The sequence below is a fragment of the Trematomus bernacchii genome, unplaced genomic scaffold, assembly GCF_902827165.1.
Source record: "Trematomus bernacchii unplaced genomic scaffold, fTreBer1.1, whole genome shotgun sequence".
Taxonomy (NCBI): Eukaryota; Metazoa; Chordata; class Actinopteri; order Perciformes; family Nototheniidae; genus Trematomus; species Trematomus bernacchii.
The window spans coordinates 1,986,393-2,001,262 of record NW_022987686.1 but is presented as its reverse complement, the minus strand read 5'-3'; the positions used below and the strand labels follow the sequence as shown (position 1 = coordinate 2,001,262).

General features: G+C 39.8%; 1 protein-coding gene across 2 annotated transcripts in view; it reads right to left on the bottom strand.

The window, feature by feature from the left end:
- The window catches only part of LOC117488097, a 38,149-nt gene that overhangs the window by 6,138 nt on the left and 17,141 nt on the right, over positions 1-14,870 (bottom strand). For both annotated transcript variants that reach the window (XM_034136846.1, XM_034136847.1), the window contains one exon: positions 10,311-10,378. The gene's annotated coding sequence lies outside the window, so the exon portion shown is untranslated. The remainder of the gene's footprint in view (positions 1-10,310; positions 10,379-14,870) is intronic.

Below are 14,870 nucleotides of genomic sequence, written 5' to 3'. Positions count from 1 at the left end.
AGTGAAACAATACAGAAGATAAAAGGAGAACAAAAGGAAGTACAAAAAATAGAACATTTGAGCAGATGAGATTAAACCCCGAACGTGCTTCATAGAAACTCACTCCTAATCATTTTAAATTCCTGCAGGGCTCAGCTCGGGTTTATTGAGCATTTATCGAGTGATGAGACCTTTCTGCAATTACGGCATTGTCCAATCTAAGAGGGAACAAATTATTCCTAAAATGTCTGAAGATCACATCTGACCTCGGTATGCGCTGCTCTGAAAATATTTGAATTTCTTTGACAGCAGGGTGTCAGAGTGGGAGAGAGGAGGGATACAAAAAATAAGGAGAGAAACACAGGATGAAAGAATTGCAAGAAAACAAAATAATCAGCGGGGGGGCCAAGGTCACCGAATGTGAGAGACTGCTGCAGAGGATTGTGGGAAATATTACAAATAAGAGAAAAATAAAAAAGATATCATGCAAGATCTGATAGAAAACATAAATGTATGCAGAAAATAACCTCCTAATGTTATTAAAACACCACCCTGTCCTCTCCTGCACTCATAACTCTGTTTTTAAGTTTAAGAAATCCAATCATTTCTATACGTCTCAAACCTCAAGCCCGATCTCTCAAACAAAGGCGGGCGAATTTGGTTTGAGGGAATTCAGGAGCTTTGTGCCGATGAATAAAACATCGCGTCTCCTTGATGTTACCCGGACTTATCAAGTCACAGATTCCCCCCTTTGAGCTCGCTGGTGACAGAGTGCAGGAACCCCGGCGCAGGATGAAACAGAGGAGATGAAGTTTCTACAGTATGTCTTCAGATTGGCTGCGAGGAAAGATAAGTGCACAGAAGATACATTCAGGTACACCGAAATGACAAGAGAAAGAGTTGATCTTCAATTTCATCTCATCTGTCATGAACAACGATATGTAAAGATTAGTAAAACTGCGTGGGAGCCGGTACACACTACACATTCCTACTTAATCCACAGTTTTACAGGCTGAGTGTGATTAGTGGCTGTGTTTAGCATTCATACATATTTAAGTGTTCTGGAAGCTGCTGTGGGTCAAATTAGTAATTGAAATGGGACTTACTTTGTTTTAAAGTAATCAATCAAAAGTGGAATGAGCAGTTTTGAGGGCAGAGATTGAAAAAAGGGACACCCACGTGGAATTATTCAAACTGTCAGTGCTGTGGTGTTGAACATGTAGGCGGCTAAATCGCTGCTAAAATGTAAAGTAACAACGTACTGGAGTAATATTCCCACTGGGTCTCTTTGTAGTTCACCCCCGACGCCTTTTCAAATCCTGCAAAACTAACTAATGCGAAAACTTCTAAGGCTTCATGGATATTAAAAAGATAGTGGATGAAATAATACAGCATGTTAAGCTAGGTAAAGCACACAGCAGAATCAGCAAACACTAATCAGAGTATTCAAGACTTTAAAGGGGTTTACAGCAGCAAAAACAACAACTTTTTGAAGTGTTGCTATTTAAACACTAATCACGCTAACTAGTAAGCCTTTTTGTAATTAAATAACATTCCTACGCACTACAGTGTTAGCCTTTTCAAACATGGCTCCAGGGAGGGCGAAGCCGGTCTTTAAAAGTAATTTGCAAATATTAGCTTGCTCATAAATGCTGAACATGGGAAACATACATGCTAAACATTAGCAAGTTAGCAAGCTTTGCAAACGTTAGCAAGCTTTGGGTGTTAATAAACATATCTCTAAAATAATATACAATTAATGACAAAGTCAACTACGCTTTTTATATACTGTTTTTTAAACATAGCAATGATTTTGTAGCATAGGATAGACATTAAAATACATAATGGTAAGTGCTGCTAAATTAAGTGACATGATTGTTTTACATTATTTTATAAAAGCCTATATTTAGTTGAATTTAATACTCATTTACTGCAGTCATCCAGTTTGGCTTTAGCACTTTAGCATCACAGTTCATTTAGCTTATTAGCTTTCTCTTAGCTTAATTGAATCAGGAAATATGTAATATTTTTTTCTAGTTTTTGAGAAACCATTGATTGTAATACAGAACAGATTTGATATTCATGTCTACTCATTCCTATTGTAAGTGAAAAAACATGATGCAAAACTACCTAATCTAGAGATCCATATACTTAGATACAGTACATAACACACCAAGCTACATTAATGTATCTGCATCTACATACAGTGCCAACATGCTGAAGTCTCCCCTCTCCTCAGCAGATGGCAGCCTTGCACTGTGCAGGCTGACACACTGCCTGTCTGAGCACCGTGTCCACACCACTACAGTGTGCGTCTGTATCAGGGAGAGAATGTGAATAAGAAAGAAAAGGTGGGGTTAGACTCAGAGAAAGAGGTGAAAGATTGTTTTGCTGTATTTATTTTTAAGTACTAGAAAATAGTGTTGCATCCATGAAACATGCATGCAGGTTGAACATTGGCAAACATTGCACCCATGGGGCATCGTTAAAATCTAATTTCATCCAGTGTTAAAAATTCAAAATACAAACAGATGGGTCTAAATTTGGATGTCATCTGCCACCATAATTTTGTATATTTTCTCAAATACATGATTTCTAACTACGTAGTAAAATCAAAAGTTTTCCATAATATGCATGTCTGCCATTTGCTAATTGCATGATTACACCATCAATACAATTATCACAGCATGAGTTGAACATAAGTGTCAAACAAACAAGCTTTTAGGGAATATTTAGGGAAGATTTACAACGTTCCCACTGTACTGTTGAATGTAAAGTCCAAACCATCGAATTGTAGTTTCATACTTCCATAATGTTCAGAAGAGACAGTCCCCATGTACGAGTCAACACTGGATCCTACCATTCACAAAAGGCAACCTGAAAGAGTTTTCCTCACAGACTCATTCCTGCTTGAGTCCCATTTCTTTTAAAGCGCATATATAAAGAAGTCCTCACTAACTAACAATCAGGTAACTAATATTACATTCTAAGCCTCAATTATTGAGCGTTAAACACTCAAATACTTTGTCAATCTGGTTCTTTAAAGGTGACATAATCAGATTTGATTGACAGCCACTAGAAAACTGCCAACTGCCAATTGAACCTTTTCCAAATGGGCTTCTTTTGGCTTTAAAGCCAGTGAAAAGAGCACAGAAAAATAAAATACAGGAGTAAATGTTATTATACTTATATGGAAATATACCCAACACCCTTTAAATCTAACTCTCCCTTTTACAAATTCTGTTTTCTATTCAGGGTTACATTTTTACTTTTGACATGCATTTCTTTCTGTGCGTTTCTGTAAGTACACACCTGTATTTTCATGGTGCATGTCTGACAATTACCACTGCTCAAAAAAATCGGAGCTTGTTACTTTAGCCTGAGGAGTGAAAAATATCCTGCTGAAAGCGGCCCTCTCCTAGCCAATCATCTTGTTTAGCATTTCCTTTGACTGCGCTGTGATTGGGTACAGCTTGCACCAAAAGAGTGCACCACACTATAAGGCGGTGTGAAAAATGGGAAAAGTGTTCTATTTTTCATGAACTCATGAACTAGTAAAAGGGTCGAGGGATTCCTGTTAGCATGGCAGAATATTTTTGAATAATCCAATGCGAGTGCAGAGCTTCCTGTAAAGCTCAGCTGGTAAAGTGTGACAGTAACACTAGCAGGGTTAGTGGTTTGATTCCCTGTGTGGACATTGGTGATAAAACTGTATGCACACATGGTGCCAAGAGGTGATACAAGCTGCAAATGCTATGTGTAGTGAATGCTAATCCTCACTGAAACAGCAGCATTACACGTACAACTTCTACAGTTTGGTGTCAATCTCTTGACTTGAAAAGCCTCAGTGTAAGTACAACGAGGTATTGGCTCTTGTTTAAGGTAAAATATCAGCCCTGTTAGTCCTGTCAAAAATACATCTGCTCCACGCTCTATTCATGTACCCTTCAGTGGACACAAAGAATGAGGATAAAATAAAATATTTCGCAAAAGCGTAGAAGTGTGGTTTTTCGAAGACAAAAAGTGCAAAAGGGGAAAGAATGAGGGTTGATGTGGTTGAGCAGCGGCGCTTCTGAATAGCAAAAGTAATATGTAAAAGGAAGAAAAGAAATACAAACTTGACTGAGTTTTGCGGTTAAAAGGTGAAGACAGGCGAGGAGGTGTGAATGAAAGATGAGAAACAGCATGGAGAATGGTCTTTGAGAAAGACAAGCATTAATGAAAATCATTGTAAATGTCAAATTACTTTTTAGTTGAGAGCTCATTCATTTCAACAATAAAAGCTCAAAGAGTGTGAATGATAGAATAGCTGAGAAGAAGAGGTCTCATATTTGACTCTAACAAGAACAAAAAAAGCTGAAATAAGCAGAGCTGCATTATCATCTTACCTCCAGTATCTCCACACACTGACTGCCTTAACAGTCTCAGATAATATAGATTCTAATGCACAACACTGTTCATAGGATGTAATACATGTGCTTTGCTGTGTGCTTACACAATGTATTCGTCTCTTATGTGTCGGTCTATTCACATGGCCTATGTGCGGTGTGAGCATCCATTTATAAGTTTAAGCATCATGTTTGCCAACGTGTGTGTTTATTGTTTTGAGCTTGTTACCTGTTCGCACTGTGATAGCGCACTCGCCTCCATTATTCCTATAAAGCTCGCCATTAAATCATTCAGGAAGCCTATTCAATTTGAAAACTGGGAACCATTGAGGTTATTTAGGGGCTCATGCATCAACCCGCTAAGGATTTCCACATCCGGCTTTATCCACATTGCAGACATAAAAAGAGAAAAAAATAGATTAGGAGCCAATGAGATGTTTGTATTAAGACTAACAACCCTTATGGATGGAAGCAGTTTGTTCCTTTATAAATGCAGCACATTGCTATTGATTTATTCTATGAAAAATATATACAATATGTGTGGGTTAGTTTTGACATCTTTGACATTATATAGCTGCCAGGAAAAGTCTATATTGATATAGATTTACAATCATCAAAAGGGTAAACAATTGTTAGAAAAACACTACAAATACTGAACATGTGAATACATTTTAATGAGTGTTAAACATCTCAAATTCTACAGTCAAGTGGATTGTTACATTTTTTAGCAGATATGCAGTACTACACGGATAGATATGATTATTCTACCAACACTATTTCACCCAGTTCGGCCCTTCTACCTTTGTTACATCACACATACAAACGAAAGCTTCATAACTTGGACTTCTGGATTGTCAACAACAACTTAAAAGTCCTGTAACAGTTTTGTTATTCTAACATTGCTGCTGTGTAAAACATCTCCCCCGTCCACCACAACATCCTCCATGGTGGCACCTGCTTGACAATAATGGCTGAAAGGTGGAAAGTGTGGAGGGGAGATGTTGTTTACCATTAAATATTCAACACTAGCAATCGCCTCTATAGCCAGTTTGGAAGATTTGTGGAAATAAGCTGCTCGCCTGTGTGCCGGTTTGGATGTAATTTGATCCTGACACATAGACATAGGGAAATAAAAAAGATCAGATTTGATGTTTACATGCAGAAGTCCTCACTCTCCTATTTCCTACAGCTGTCTTCTTTAAAGAATATCTAATGATTGACTGAGTGAAAAGGATGGAGACTACAGTGTGTTAACTTAAGTGGAGAAGAATGTGTTCTGTGACAAAACAAGGGTTGTTGTCCATCCACAAAACGCAACATTTCTGAAACTTGTGACACATTTATTGGAAACTATAAAGGGGTAAGTCTTAAGGCACCAGTATATATCATACAAAGTGTTTGACGTTTGATTTAGGGTGCTGCAACTGACCATTTCTGTGACTTTTAGAAACTGAGAAGCACTCGGGTGACGTCTTGCGCTCTATACAGCAGCAGTTATGTTAACAAAGTTGTGTTGGTAGTCTGAAAGTTAATATATATGAACACAGAGGAAAGGATGTATAAGATGATAAACCACACAGAGGCCAGGTCACGGCAGGGTACAGGAGCTATCTGATGGTACAAGGCCAGTCAAGACAGATTACACAGAACAGGACACACAATGATCCATTACACTTTGTCATTCTGCTTTTAAAGAGGAGCTTTTCAAGAGGCATGACCTTGAAAAACTTAAGCCATCCATCTAAAACACAGAGATAAGTTACTGAGCTGTGTTCAGAGGAGGGGGGGCAGTGTATAAACTGCCCTCTGTCTTATGGCTCATCAATGTGACCACAGTAACTAATGGCAAAGACAAATGATGGAGGCTAAAGGGGCCACCTACAAACATTATCAAATCAGCCTTCAGTAGTGTGAGAAACTTTTCTCTTTCTATTTCAAATGTGTGTGTGTGTGTGTGTGTGTGTGTGTGTTTCTACTTGTTGGAGAAATGTTTAATAAATACAAAATAAATGGGCCTAACGCTATTCACAATGCTAACAAATGCTGATGTATAACTTTTACTGTGTTCACCATTTTAGTTTTAATGTTTGCTAAATAACTCTAATAACAAAACACAGATAAATCTGATGGTAATGTATTTTGTTTAATAGGAGTACAAATGCTAATGGGATTAAACTAGATTTTTGCTGTGATTTTAAAAGGGATAGTCAGCGTGTTCAACATTCTGCATCAGATCAATGTGTGCATTCAGTAAATCCTACGACAACCATAACTCTGCTAGAATATAAAATGCAAAGCATGGGACTGTTTTCAGCACACCACAGCAGAATTAGCTGTGATAGCACATGATCATATGCAGGATATACAGCATGACAGCAGAATGCTCGAGTGTGACTAGTGTGTTTTGTAAATCAAGCTGGAAACAAGTTACTCTGCAGCAGAGCTGACTGAGCTAATATCTAATGGCTCTAAATACTGCTGTTGTCAGAAGGAACATCAATACGGAGCGGAACTAGAATAAACGCAGACTGGAGAAACACTGAGATAAATAAATGGGTAAAACATAAACGCAGCTAAGTGGAAGAACCAGGCAGCATGAGGAAAAGATTGACTCTACGGCAGAGAGGAGAGCGATGGAAAAATAAAGGAGAATGAGAAGAAATGGAGGTGAAAGAGTTCTTCCATAAGAGACAAAGTGAGAGACCGAGGGGAAAGGATGGGCCTGACAACGAGAATCAAGTAAAATAGAAGTAAGAAATATATGACATTCTGAGGGAAGATGGATGGAGGAGCATTTAACCGGGTACTAAGCTGATTTCCTATAAAGAGCAGCTGACATTTATCCAGCAGCATAAAAACGTTAGCTCTTAACACACTGTGTGTTTTAGGTAGAGGCACTGTTACATTATTGAGGACACGTCGAAGAGCCATTAGATGATGCATAGCACTCAGCATCAGATTGAACCAAAATCATTCACTTCCTGAGCTCCTACTGGCAAGAAATGCAGCATAAGCCTGAACATGTCTCGTGTTCAATACCTACAGCTCAATAAAGCAATGGCATCTGCAATTTTCAGCACTAAACCAAAGTAAAAAAACATCAATTCAAAGTTTTTGAGTCGTTTCCTTGTTTTTTTCTTAGCTGGGAAAAGATGCCAGGCAACCAGCGGATATTCAAGGAAGTTGAAATAAGGTAAAAGTCCACCATTAACAACATATAATATGTTAATTCTAGAGGTGCTTGTGGGCAGATTTCTTTTACATCTGGCCAAGCAAGCAGTTTTAATGCTAAGCTAAGCTAATACGCTTCTGCTCCAAATGCATATTTAGCATACCTACATTTGTGGAATCAATTATTCAACACTGCAAAAAGCAAAAAAGCACATTTACCAAAACGTACTTGTTAGGGCCAGCATTTAATTTGCCCTTTTGTGAATGACTTTTTTTCTGACATGACTGAATTATGTTTAATTGCAAGGATAGTTTTATAGTTTGAAAGCAAACATGATGTTATTACAAAAGACAGTTTGAACATTACAAAAATGATTATGATAGATGTTGTGGAAAATGTAATGACGCATTTATATGATTTTCACCAAATAGAAATAAAACAACAATTTGACTTTAGTGAGTATATCTGGAAGAGATCAACTTTTCTCATGTCACTAACTTTAACGTTTTTTCGAGAACATTATGGAGGATACTTTGACAGTTTTTCTTTAGCGATTCCTACCCAGTGTTATTAGGATATATTTTCCAGGAAGAAATGAGGGGTTTAACTACATGACCTTTTAGTTATGGGATGGTCTGGTGGTCAGACAGACCTCTTATTAAATGTTGATAAAATATGAGTTGGAAATGCTGAGTCCTGTTATCTCTCCTGTTCACTGGTCTCATTGCCTTGCTCATTCCAAACACATGGCCACAGGGACCTCATTTAGTGAGCACCAGCGCTACTCTTATTTAAAAAGGTAATGGTCACACATGAAATATTGAATTAAATACATGGGCCTGTCTACATTGGCTTAAACCCAAGGGCCCTGACTCTGACATGTGTTCATTGTCTGTGTTTTATTAGCATATGGACATGAGGGCCTGAGTTCCACTAGGGAGGAGAAAGAGCACGTCCCCCTCACTTTTCAAAATCCTTGTTATAGTTCTAGGTTGATTTACTTAATAAAATCCCTGAAAACTGTTTCCTCTGTATACTTTTGAATATATATACTAGCTGTTAGGGAATAATTTGCTTAGGTATTCAACCTTTGACACAGTTCATCATTTTCTCCTCTCACTGTCTCTTTTCCCATGGCATAGGTCTACAGCCTTGGGTATTGCTGCTATCTCTCTTAAGGAGGAGCAGCTAGGGCGCATTGTTGTTGCCAGTCTATGACAGAGCACAAGCCGCCATGAGGTAGTATACTGTTCAGGGACGTAGGTTCCCTGGCGCACATTCTTTTCTATGGACGAGAGCTCTAGTTAGATTCAGGGTCCATAAGTGTTTAGTCTCACTGATAAAGAATGTTGATTATTACACTCCGAACTAGTTAAAACCTCGAGCTGCAGAAGAGTTCTTCAGAATTGGTTTGGCAACCGCTGTGTCAACTCGTGACACACCACCTGTCTTGTCAATTCTCCGGCCGTAACTCCGTAATAAACCACCAGTGTTTGCCATCAAAGCTCCAGCTCTCCTCGTGTGTCTCTGAGTCCTCTCCATTGCCACAGAAGTTTCCCCCACACTAGCTGCATCAAATATTAACAACAGAGTGCATGTTAATCAAAACCCTTTGATTTGCTACATATCATGATACACTTTATTATATTATCATCATTACTAATATCAGTCTTATGTTAATTTGTTATAGTGTCTTGGCTCATTTCATGCTATATCATATATTTACAGTACTTATTTAAATGTATTGTTTTATTAATTATGTAAAAACAATATTTTCCATATTTACTTTTTCTCTATTAAAACACAAAGAGTGATTTGGAGTTGTAAGTGCATTAGTTATACAGAGAATGTAAAAACGTTGTCTTTTTATATAAATAAATAACCTAAAATTAACTTAATTGTTGCTCAGTGATTCTTTGTTGAGCTACAGTAGAGGGGTGTTAACACAACAAGGCATTTTTGTACAAAAACAGCAGTACATTTGGAAGTAGTTTGTAATTGCTGAGGTTTTGAGATACACTTTCCACCTATAAAAGATGTTGTCATGAAAGAAAAAGTAAATAAGTTCATAACCTCTCTTTGTCTGGCAGAGGTACGGTGAAACTGTCACATGTGCTCGATAAAGTAAATTGACGGTTATCTCAACCGTCGTAACATTTAATGAAATAAAGTGCATAACTAATGCACACATTATCGTTGCTGAATGGCCTTGAACACGGTGCATTGCTGACATTTCAAAATGTATTATCAAAGGGTGATGCACGGATGACATGCTTACCTTATAGACAGTGGTGTAGTGGGGATTTGTTTACTGGGTGGACGGGGGGGGGAGAGACTATGGACACGCTCGTGAACACACTCTGGACCTCTGTCGCCTGTCAGCGCAACTTACATGATGCCGTTTAAAACATATAATATTAAAGGGCGGTGCCGGCCGTCTGCGCGACTGTCACTCAAATGCGGGACATAGTCTCAATTTGTGGGACGCGATAAAAATGCTGTACACCTGGTCACCCTACACACACTTCAAATCAAGTTTGAGCTACGTTTTTATTATAATTACTGTGAAATGTAGGTTATGTTTTCGTCATTATTACAACAAATACACACTTGCAACTGATAACACTGGCAATGATTTTATATTTATTAGACTATTAAAAAAAAAAATCATGCTTCAAAAAAGTGGGGGCTCCAAATAAGTGGGGGTACGGCGACCCCCCGCGTCCAACGACCACTACACCGCTGCTTATAGAAAAAATGCATCCAGTGACCTTTGTTGTGCATTCTCCTCCTCCTCTTCCTTCTCCTCATCATCAGTCAGCTTTGGAGCATCAGTAACCTATAAAAGGAGTACAGATCAGTTAGTTAAACCCCATGTTGGATCAGGTCACGTGGGTGTGACTGAGATGAGAAGATGAGTGGAGTTTCCCCTCAAAAGTTCTCTCATATGGTTGAGTAAGCCTTACATAGCAGAGGTTTCTCAAGGGGCAAATAAAGACATTATTTCTTACGATATCTTACTGGTACCTAACTCTAAACACTGACAATCTTTCTGAATGTTCTATTTAATACTCTCCATTTAGACTTGTATTATGTATTTAGATCTTGTCAGAAGAAATAATAATAAACCTTAATTTAACTTGTGTGGCTGGTGTGTGCAGAGTATATGAACCAACTATTTCAGATATATTTCCAAAGTGAAATACTAGGCTTACTGGCAGATACATGAATCATGAAGGTTTCAAACAGGGAAGAGAATCCATAAAGGCAAATAAATCCAACATGGGGCAACAATGTTCAGGTGACTAAAGAAGAAACAAGCAGGTAACACAATTCAGAGGCATTGTTAAAGGTTTGCAAATGGCAAGAAGCACATGCAACTTTGTCACACTGGCAAGGAGTGTTTGGGAATGGATAATTAGGGACATTGGAAACAGCTGAGAGAGTAGAGGTGTGACTGCAGGGCTAACGAGGAGAGAGGTTACAGGTGTGTGGGTGGGAGAGGATGTCATGTGACCAGGACTGGTAAGAAAGACTGACGTGCGCATCTCTCCCAGATGAGCAGTTTTTTTGCACGATTTGAGAGCAGCCAGGCTGTGGAGGCACAGAAGGACCAGGAGCCCTGCCCTTTTGTTTTAAACAGGGCAGATGTGTGCAAATCCTTTAAAAGGGTTAACCCACACAAGGCTCCTGGACCTGATGGCATCCCTGGCCGTGTTCTCAGGGTGTGTGCAGTTCAGCTGGCAGAGGTGTTCAACAGGTCCCTGCTGCAGTCTGTAGTCCCCACATGTTTTAAACAATCCACCATCGTTCCTGTCCCCAAAAAGACAAAAATCCCCAGCCTGAACGACTACCGCCCAGTAGCACTCACCTCCATCATAATGAAGTGCTTTGAGCGGTTAGTCAAATCATTCATCACCTCCTCCCTCCCTGACTCTCTGGACCCCCTGCAGTTTGCCTACAGAGCAAACAGGTCCACAGACGACGCCATAGCCCTCACCCTCCACACTGCCCTCTCACACCTGGACCAGAGGAACACACCTATGTGAGAATGCTATTCATTGATTACAGTTCAGCATTCAACACCAATAGGCGCGTTCACACCAAGTACTTTTCCCACAGTAGTTCATGAGAACTTTAGTTCATGAGAGTTCTTTTAGTTCTGATGAACTAAAGCATATCGCGTTCACACCAAAATGAGTTCCTGGGGGTGGATTAGGCAAATGAGCCGCTGACGTCACTTATTCTTCTTCTGCGTTGGGTTTACTGGCAGGCCGCAAACAACTTCACGGCGAGTACAGTAGGTGGCGGTATGCACCTTAAAGTTGCAATTCGCCAAAAAACCGAGAGAAGAAGAAGAAAAACTTCCGCTTCCGCTGTATGCTTCTGTTTACCTTCCGACCTCAGACACGGTATGGAGTTGACGTTTTGGTGGTCGTGTTATACAGCTTCGTAACGGAGTTATTTAAGCCAATAACTCAGCCACAAATACAAATACAGATCGACCATTCAAATGCAATAGAAATGCTGAGTCGGAGGCGAAGGCGGTTAAGAAGCCTTAACAAAAGGATTGGACCACGAAAAGCACACGCAATGGACATGTTTCGCCGTTGGATAGCTGAGGATGATGGCCGTTATCACGCCCAAAGAACAGCAATGGTACGTTCATTAAATCACATTAATACTATCTAATGTAGGATTTATGGAGTTATGTAGGGCTAATTTGTGTCTTTGTATGTATTCCAGATATGCGAATACTACGGAACGCGTCGTGTCCCGCGCTCTCTCTGGGTGAACAATAGAACCTCGGCCTGGTGCACACCAATGTGCAGTGGATCAAAGTGGATCTTTTCAACTCCTCTGTATTCGCCTGGAAGCAACATTGGGGAGACGCAACCTAAACAAATCGCCACCGGGCAAGACACGCGCACAGCCCTTGAGGCATCTGAACAGCATGGAAATTGTAAATTGACAATAAAGCTCATCTTTTGTACAGTGCATTTGGTTCTCTCTTTTATTTACCACAGTCAACAGACACAATTACAATAGTGCAGACACATCTTAGTGCAAAGATGAAATGTCAGTATCAAAACAGTACTCATACTGTATATTTGGATATATATATAATATATATTAATATGAGTATATTATGTTAAATGTGTGTTAAAGACAATGGGATGAGGTTGAAAGCTCTTTAAAAAGCTTTTGTATACCATCTTTACTGTGATAAATACATACATGTTAAGCATACACATCTGAAGAACTACGTTACACACACACAGGTTAGTCTGTGTACCGCTGCACTGCTGCTGGTTTGAACAAAGACAGTCATGATGCTAGTGCCGTGCATGTAGGTTCTCTTTTATTTATCAGCAGCAGATCAATAAGTGTCAGTAGTATCAAAACAATATAATAACAGTGGCAATATATATATATATATATATATATATATATAATAATAGGTAGGCTCAGCAGCAGACACACCTTAGTGCAAAATTAGGTGTCAGTATTAATAAAAGTGGCATATATATATAATCACAATAATACAAAATGAACTGTCCCAGGTGTAGGCAATTTGGGGTGAAGTGTCTTGCCCAGGGACACAACGACATCCTGACTGCAGTGGGGTTTGAACCTGTGCTCCCCTGATCCGAACACCAACGCACCAGACCACTGCACCACACGCCTCCCAACAAGTCATTGTACAGTTTATCAACGACGACAAGTTTTTCTTAATTTTTGTATTGAAGGCCTGTTGGATTTCATCAGCTCGCTTAGCACTGCCAGAAGCCCAGCCTGAAAGGTATTTTGTTGCTCCACCTCGATTCCTGGGCCTTGTGTGAATGCAGCAGCCGTTCGTCGTGCATCTCCTTGGCACGCAGGTCCTCATTCTCCTTGCTGACCATGGCACGGCGGTCCATCGCCTGTACAAAATGCAGGTGTAAAGTATAAGATAGGATCAAATAATATCAAATAAAAAATAAATATCAAAGTGCCCTTATTTATTGTTTTGTGCTTAATGTATGCTTGAACTTTGTTTTATAGGGATTAGTGGACATCAGTTAGATGTGTAACCTTCTTTCAAGGCCAGAGTAGTTACAGTGTAAGTGGATTGACATCTAACATAACATGGCTGAGTACAATTATAACAATCAATAAAAAAAAGGAAAAAATAAATAGAATTTCAATTACATTTCTACTTAAATGTGCAAAAATATTAGAACATCAGTCTTTGTGGCATGCAGGTAATCAACTGTTTAAGCTTTTACCATTAACATATAGAATGAATGTTGCAAATTACTTGAAATTATAGCAACTACAATCTATTGTTTACCTCTATGCATTAGCCACAGAGGTAGCATTATGTCCAGCTAGCATGCTAATTGCTAACGTTATATTATCGTTTTATCCCGGAGGGGAAAACTAGTTTCTAATCCTGAGAGAAACACCTCGCCTGAAACACACGATTAGTGCCATGAGTTAGTGAAGCAAATTACAGAACATTGCACACTTATTCACAAGTCAAAACGTGTTCATAGCGGGCATGGCTGTTGTTAGCCAGCTTAAACCTAACGTTAGCAAGTTCTAGCATGGCTAGCTCGATCTACTGAGCAAATAAAAGTACATCTAAGACCAGTATTGTGCAGATTAAAACAGTGCAGTGCATGTATTTTATTTTACCTTCGTAGTCGTCCCGACATGACTTTGCCAGGTCTGCTAACTTTGCTGAGCGACGGAAACTGCATTCAGTAGAAGCTTCTGCCGAAGCGAGGAAATACAATGGCCGCTTCCAAAAAAATATTCAGAGTCAAACGGGCGTGGTTTGCATTCCACACAGCCAATCAGACGTACGAACTACTTTCTCCCACAACAGTCCCTGCTCTCTAGCAGGGCCTGAAAAGCGGGTCTGAAGAACTAAGTTGAGCTACTTTAGTTCCTGGGGCTTTTTGGTGTGAACGCAAATATATCGTAGTTCTGATGAACTATTGTGGGAAAAGTACACCAAAGTACTCCGGTGTGAACGCACCTATTGTGCCCTCCAAGCTGGTCATCAAGCTCAGAGACCTCGGGCTCAACAGCGCCCTCTGTGACTGGATCCTGAACTTCCTGACGGGCAGACCCCAGGCAGTGCGGGTGGGAAACATCAAATCCTCCACCCTGATCCTCAACACCGGAGCCCCTCAAGGCTGCATGCTCAGCCCTCTCCTCTACTCCCTGTTCACTCACGACTGCGTGGCCACACACAGCTCCAACACCATCGTGAAGTTTGCTGACGACACGACCGTCATCGGCCAGATCACCGACGGCGACGAGACGGCGTACAGAGAGGA